This window comes from Cavia porcellus, unplaced genomic scaffold, assembly GCF_034190915.1.
Source record: "Cavia porcellus strain 051 isolate PalLab524CR breed Dunkin Hartley unplaced genomic scaffold, mCavPor4.1 scaffold_22, whole genome shotgun sequence".
In the NCBI taxonomy this organism is placed as follows: domain Eukaryota; kingdom Metazoa; phylum Chordata; class Mammalia; order Rodentia; family Caviidae; genus Cavia; species Cavia porcellus.
Window position 1 is genome coordinate 16,772,953 of NW_026947505.1, and position 7,863 is coordinate 16,780,815.

Below are 7,863 nucleotides of genomic sequence, written 5' to 3' on the forward strand. Positions count from 1 at the left end.
GGAAATCTATTGCTGTTCTTAGTACAATTGGCGTCTCTGAGAAGCATATAGGCAAGTGTTGGGAGAGAGTCACAGACCACACTGGCAGATGCTGCTATGGTTTTTGTCTGGATGTCCCCACAAAGACTCATGTGGTCATGGAGGGCAGGCTTTTTGGAGGTGGTTGAATCTAGAGTTTGTGATTGGTTCATTGTCCAGTGCTAAGATTGGCTGTGTGAGTGCTGTACCCGCCCTGGGGTGGATCGCTGGTTTATAATATAAGGGAGGGAAAGAGACTTGTTCCTCTTTTTATTTTTTAACCCCTTTTGCTCTGCTTTTGCTGCCTTCCACCGCCATGAATATTGCTCTCTGCCATGTGCCATCCTGCCTCAGAGACATGGATAACAGACTGAGATCTCCTCCACAACCTGCGAGCTAAATAAACCTTTCTTTCCTCAATGTCAGGTGCCAGGTGTTCCCAGCAATGAGAGAAAAGTAACAAGACACGCGCTCTGTCCGTGTATAGGCAGAGAGCATGGTTCCGCAGGAGGAATCCTCTCTCTGAGAAAGGGCTGTTGGTGATAACCTAGAATGGGTCATAGGGCTCGGAGTGAGTCAGCATATGACTAACAGCCTAGCTTCTGATCAGTGGATTTGGATGGAGTCTGTAGCTTAAGATATCTTGGTAGTCATGGATACTAAATAGATTACCTCTAAGTACTACTGAACATAAATAACTATGTCAAAACAGAGAATTAATAATTATTTTATCAATAATAGTGATTTGATTGTTTTGTATTAGAGATTGCACAAAAATAGATACTAGTACCTGTGGCATTCCTTGCCCCTGTTTTCCCATGGGTACCCAAACTAGCATTCCATGTTACTGGACCCAGGTCCAGCTGCTCACTGCTTGAAAGCCAATAGTGGATGTGAGAGCCGGCGAGAAGGAAATCAAGTAGATTTAAGGCCAGCACCCTATGAAGACTGAGAGGGGCTATGGCCCCTACCCAAATAAAAGACTGTTTTAGGGAACTCAGATACACAAAAGGGATTTCATAGGGAGAGCAGGAGAGTTCAGGGGAATGGACAGAAAGGTAATGTCCTGGGTAGGCACTCACCCACGGCATGTCTTCTTTTTGTTTTTTCCTCTAGTGGGAACTTTGGAATGGACCTTGGCCTCCTGCATGCTACTTTTCTGTGAGTTAAACTCCACAAGTCACATGAGTAGGACTGAAGAATAAGGAGGGACATTACACACTGTGGTGTCATCTCAGGGTCATCAGACGCCCTGGGTTCTTCAAATGTATACAAAGATTATTTAGTATGCTAGCATGCTGAGTCTCTTAGACGTTGATTTTCTTTAGGATTTAGGATGCTAGGCAAAGGGAGGGGAGCAAAAGTAACTCTGCCCAAGACAGTGGCAATTTATTCAAATGTGTTGTTTGGTTCATTTGTTAATTCTTTCATTTAGCAACTATTTATTGAGATTTAGGTTTGAAGTTCATTGCCAGCTGAGAACTAACAAGTAGATGGAGACGCTCACCTCAAAAGACGTTCTGGGGTGGGGATTATATTTATATATGTGTGTGAGTGTGTGGGAGAGCATCCTATAGAGGGCTCTGTTTTGCTATCCCAACAGATACTTGAGAATTTTAAGGCTTTTCAGAATCTCTGTCTCTTAACTCACTCTGTGTTTTCTGCATGTTCTCTAGGTATCTCCTTCACTGCATCTACTTCTCTGTCCTGATTTACTGATTCACACATGAGGGGCTTTTTGCTCTGGAAGGCACTGACACCGACTGAGGTAGACGTGCATGGCATATTGAGGAGCCAGGCTCAAGACTGAAAAGCTACAGGCACTTGAAATTATTCTAAACTGAAGCGTTATAATTGGAACAGAGCAGCCAGCCTTTAAAGAAATGTTTACAGTAAGTTCTTTGATAGACGGATCCTTTTGTAATGTAAATAGCGATCTTTTGTTTTATCTGTTGAGGAGCTCTAACTATGGAGTGGGATGAACTTGCATTGTAACTTTAGGATAAGAGTGAGAAACTCATGACTCCAAAAATGACTCGGGTGCCATGCAGTTTCCATCTGATTTTGAGGTTAGATGGTAAAGAATGGGAAATAACTGGTAAGCAGTGGAAATGCATCACATGCTTTTAAAGTTAAAAGCCATGAAGGAGATTCTTATTTCCATCTTTTATTAACTTTACTCCAGGAAAACAGTGATGAAATAGGAGTATGAATTTGTATTTCAAAATGAGAATGCATTGTAATCTTAGCACACAGTTCTAGGGAATCAAGATCTAATAGAGTTGCTATATGTTCAGTCTTGGCAATGATAATATTGGCACTCAATAACAAACTGCTAAATTGGAGCAGTAGGGAAATATTGGTGAAATAAAATGCACAAGGACCTGGAACTTTTCAGAAGCGGGCACTACACTATTAGAATTTCTTTGCATGTATAGTTTCCTACTACTACTGTTCCCAGTGATGAACTTAGCAGGCACAATCCAGGCTCTTGTGTATGGTGACCGAAGAATTACAGGTGCACACTGATGGCGAGTGGAAAGCTGTTACATTTATGGAGATCACAGAAAGTTGTGCAAGCCTGTGCTGAGGAAAATATGGCATGAGCAGACGGTGGTGCTGGGTGACAGGAAAGCAAAGGCACAGCACATGGCACACAGCAGCCCCCAGATACATCAGGCTTCTGGAATTTAAGGGCCATGCTCCTCAAACCAGGCGCCTCTCCTGAATCTCTGGGTGTGATTGACAGGGTGCTGTGTCACCTTGGAGTGCTCCATAAGCATTCCTTTCCCGGAATTCACTCTGATCTTAAATACGTACATGAGATGTGGTGTTTATTCATGAACCTGAGTAAGGCCGAGCAGGGTAAAGGTGGCTGAAGTTCAGGCCAGGGCACTGGCTCCATGTGTGCTCTTGCAGAGGGCATCTGAGATTACCTGGATGTTTGTTGTGTGACTCTCTGCCTCTCTTAAGGCCATGGGAGGAAGAATGGCCATAGAGAATGACTGTCTAAAACAAATAAAAACTAAATGGGCAAAAGGGAATGATTTCCTCAGCTCTTCTCCAAATGCTTTCTATGAAGTGTTACCTTTTCTTCTATGTCTAAGTCAAGTGGAGCCTAGAAAAATTTCTCTGTTTTCTTAGTTCTTATTCAGGACTTGGTCCTGTTTTATGTTTCAGGTCTTTTCCTCAATGAAGAGTCAGAGTCAATCAATATCAGTCTATATTTTTGGTGATATATATATATGTCCTGGGGGACAATCTTTTCTAAAATATACGAAAAGACTTTTAGTTAAGGATGTGAGTAGGGTTAATAAATTAAAAAACAGAACTCTCCAAAACTAGCACCTGTTTCGTATAAGCAATGTGCTAATTAGAGGCAATTCTTAGATAATTAATAAAGATGAAGTCAGCTGTTTACTTGGCAAGACTAATTATATTTCCCTTTTATGGCAGAGCATTTAGAAAACTCACTGGATATAAAACCCAGAGAGAAGCATTATTTGTGTTAACATATCTCCTTTCAATCAATTTTCATATATGCATATAATTATTGAAATACAGTTGAAATATAATGACAACTATTCCCACTGGATGTTATATTGTGGCCCTTTTTTCTTATATTACTACATGGAAAATGTTTTCTTGTGTGCGGTAGCAAGGAATATTTTCCATTAGGTACCATTTTATTTAACAATTTTTATACTGTCAGACATTTTTCAATATAATGAACAGTATGTACATAAATCTATTCAAATATAAACCCAGGAATGAAAATAATTTGCAAAAGATATGACCTATTAGAAAATTTGCCCATAAGGGAGGACAGGAAGGTGCCTTTGCTGCTCTATTTCTATACAAAAGTGCTTAAAAATGATTTGCCTATTTGGTAAAAGAACAGTATATCTTATTCTGTTTGCGTTTATTGAATATTGGTAAGACTAAGAGATCTCAGACTTACCGGTCATTTCTACTTCTTCTGTGACACTTTGTTGATGTTCTTTTTTATTTTCTAATACATACACCTTATTAATCTTTAATGTTTTTCTAGTGGAAGACATCTTGGAATTGGGCAGACCCGTTGTCCTGGTGCTCCTGGCACAGAGAGGTCTGGAAGAGAACAGCTGGGATTTGGGCAGAACCCTGTGCCATGGTGACATTAGTCAGCTGCTTCTGGCACAGAGAGCTGGCAGGATCTGCTGGGGCTAAACCAAGCCTCTGTTTGGGGCCCAATAAGCAGATACAAAATAGTCACAACTCTGTGACATCCAGAAAGTACAGCCTAATTTCCGGATTGACTGGCACAGAGGCTGGAGGCTAGCCTGCACTGTCCCTGCATCCCTGCCTACCCCAGATAACAGCAAATTGGGGAGAACAGCAAAAACTCAAGTCAGCATGCTTCTGAAAGGCCCTAAGCAATATGGAGAGGGCCAGAGACCCCCCAGGACACTCCAGTCTGAAAGAAACCAGAAACACGACAAGAGATAAAAATAAAAAAAGATCTCCAGCTGCCCAACATGAGAAAATAAGCCCAGGAGAAGTAAACACTGAAGAGAACAAGCACAGTAACCATCCAATACTGGACACAGCATCAATCGAAATTAAAAAATACCTCCATGACTTCATAGATGAATTTAAAGCTGTACTCCTGATCTGTGAGGCAAGATATAAAGAGATTAATTAAAGAAATGACAAGCCCCACCCAAGAGAACACAGATGGAAGAACTGAGGAAGTCAGAAAAGAAAGAGAAACTTCTGAAGAAGAATTTAAACATAACTTAGAATACATGAAACAGATCCAAAAAGATTACCAGGAAACTAACAACTCCATTGAACCCTGACAAAATATCCTGACAGAAACTAAAGCCAGCCTTCTGAAACTTGAAGAGAGATTTATGACATATGATTGTGAAAGAAAAAAACCTCTTAAAAATAACAAGGAACCAGAAAGAAACAATTCAAAGGCTAGAAGATGACAAAAGGATACCTAACTGAAGAATAAAGAATGTGAGTGAGGAAGCAGGAGCAACCAAAAATGAAATACAAAGAATATTCACAGATATATTAAAGCAAAATTTCCCACGTATAGCAAAAAGAAATGATATCCAGATAAAAGAGGCATACAGAACACCAGCTACCTACAACCAAAACAGATCTATGCCTAGACATATAATAATCAAGATTCCAGAAACCCACCAAAAGAACAGAATATTAAAAGCAGCCAGAGAAAAGAAGCAGATTACTTACAATGGGAAAATTATCAAAATAACAACAGACTTATCAACACAAACTCTTAAGTCAAGAAGGGAATGGGGAGAAATATTCCAAGTCCTGAAAGAAAATAATATGCAACCAAGACTCATATACCCGTCAAAACTCTCTCTCAAAATTAATGGAGAAATAAGATGCTTCCAAGACAAGGAGGGACTGTGGGAGTTCGTGGCCACCAATCCAACCCTACAGAGAGTGCTGAAGGACATTCCAGAGAAAGAGAGGAAGGGATACCAGCATTCCAGCAACAGGGCAAAGAGGCCTCAATGAATGGGGCAGACAGTGGAATGAGGGAATAAGGTGGACAAATTATAGCAGAAAAGTGGAGTAGCAGACATGAGGCTGAGACAGTAAGCTATAGTCTTTAGTGTAGACAGCTCTGAAACACTATAAAAAAAGGCAGAGGTCATTGTTAATATTGTATCAGAATTTAAAAGACACAGTAGTCTTATCGCCATGTTTAGTTTGTATTTAATTTGTTCTGGTCTGTCCATTCATGTCAGATTTGAGGGCACAGACATCTGACCCAAAAACAGCAGGTTATACCATGGTAACTATCCATACTTTCCTATTAACTTAAACTGAAATCCTGTATTACTTACATTGTCTTACTATGACTGATCTTAATTGAATCCGATTCATAAGTCCATGGGTTGGCCTTGGCTGATTTTATTTGAATTTGTTATGCTTGTTAGTATCAACCCTAAAAGTAGAGGCAACTACTCTGAAGATGACAAGATGTAAAGGATATCCATACTGGTATTAATTATTAACAGCTCTCAAATCCTACAATGCTTTCAAAGTTGAGTTTTTATAAAAATAGGTAATACTATGTTTAACTATATTAAGCCAATGTTGTGGACAAATCTATTGAAAATAACAAGAGAAAACATAGTAACTACGGAAGATCACCTATATTGTGGTCTTATATGTCTTATCCATTGCATGTTTTTCTAGGAATTTGTTTTGCTGTCTTGTTACGACTTGTTTTTCCCTATAATACAGAGAGGATAGATATATATGTAGAAATTCACACATGAGTTTTTTAAAAAAATTATTTACAGGAACAGATTATATAATGCAAGATGTAATGAACAGATACTCTGAAGAAGAGACGCTAAGAAACCCAATGCTAATTTTGTAGCATTATGATATAAATTCTAGCAATACTATTGTTCGCTGATTAGAATGATATTGGTCTGGTCTCTTGAGTTCAATTTCAGCATATGTAGATATGGGGATGGCTACCACGAAGAGAATGAGACATGAGATAGTAGCTATTATTATCTTCTCTAATGTTGGATCTTGAAGACCTAAAAAGCCTTAATCATCCTGTAATGATTTGATTAGTTCTATAATATGCAATAAGTATATAATGTGGGTGAAGATGGGGATAACTATTTGGAAGAAACTAGAGACAGATAGACAGTGAAGATCTCCAGTGGACTTGCTTTGAAATCTGTATTTCTTTAAATTGTTTTTTTAACTGTTTTGTTCTGTTTTGATATGTTTAATCTTACCCTCTTTGAGATGTAAAACAAGTATGTAGGACTGATAAACCATATTACTGAGTTTTTGTTCGATCATTGAGCAGAACTGTTTGCAGTGTAACTTTTTGAATGTCATTTTAAATACTTTAATTTTGTAACCTGAACAGCTATTTCTAAGATGACAATATGTAACTTATCAACCAGCAATTTCTTACTGTTTGTTTTTCTGTAATTTTGTTTTATTTCTACCCTTTTTTATCTCCATGTATTTTTTTGTTTCCTTTTCTTTAAATAAAAAAAAATCTTTAATGTTCTTTCTGTTTTTATTACTAGGGAACCTTTTTCTTTACTAGAAAGACTTAGGGTGTACACAAAAGTTAATTTTTACATAGTCAAATGTTTGTGGGTTTAAAAAATTTTTCAGAACTTCCATTATAAAAATATCCAATGACTATTCTATATTTTTCTAATTCTTATAATTAAAAAATAGCCTTTTAGGCTTTTTCCAATTGTGTCTTCAGTGAAGATGCTGCTTCTGTAGGATGATTGAGGTGAGAATCAGAAGTTTTCTATGGTCAAAAATCCAGATGCCCAAAATTCCATAAGCTTATCATCAAACAAACAAACAAACAAACAAACAACTTTCCAAATCCTAGCCTTCTTAGGGCACTAAACTTGTTAATGTCCATGATTTCCTTCGTGGGAGGGAAGCAGAGGAAGGACCTACGAGGCTGCGATATCAACACATCCTTTATCAGCCCGAGCACCCACTAGTATGAGGACTCCTCAGGGCTCTCTTTGGGAATCGTGGTTCTGATCCATCTGAAAGGTTGTTATAATTCTGGGACACCGTGAGCCTCCCACTTAGTTTTTCACCCAACTCATTAATCTGATGTTGTTAGAACATCTGGGCATCTCGATTCAGTAACAATTGACCTCCTTAATGTTTTGGGAATTTGAACTTTTTTCCCCATTTAAAAAATGTAATTAAATTTTTTAAAAGATGGTGGATAACACCGTATGTTTTTATCATGTACAGATAACTATATGAAATATCGAGCTTACTTCCTTTTTAGTCCTCATA

General features: G+C 38.3%; 1 long non-coding RNA gene across 1 annotated transcript; it reads left to right on the forward strand.

The window, feature by feature from the left end:
• The first annotated feature begins 1,133 nt into the window (after nt 1-1,133).
• On the forward strand, nt 1,134-7,073 carry LOC134472238 (uncharacterized). The gene is made up of 3 exons (XR_010042132.1): nt 1,134-1,179; nt 1,695-1,910; nt 4,070-7,073. It is a non-coding gene; the product is annotated as an uncharacterized LOC134472238 (long non-coding RNA).
• Nucleotides 7,074-7,863: the final 790 nt, after the last annotated feature.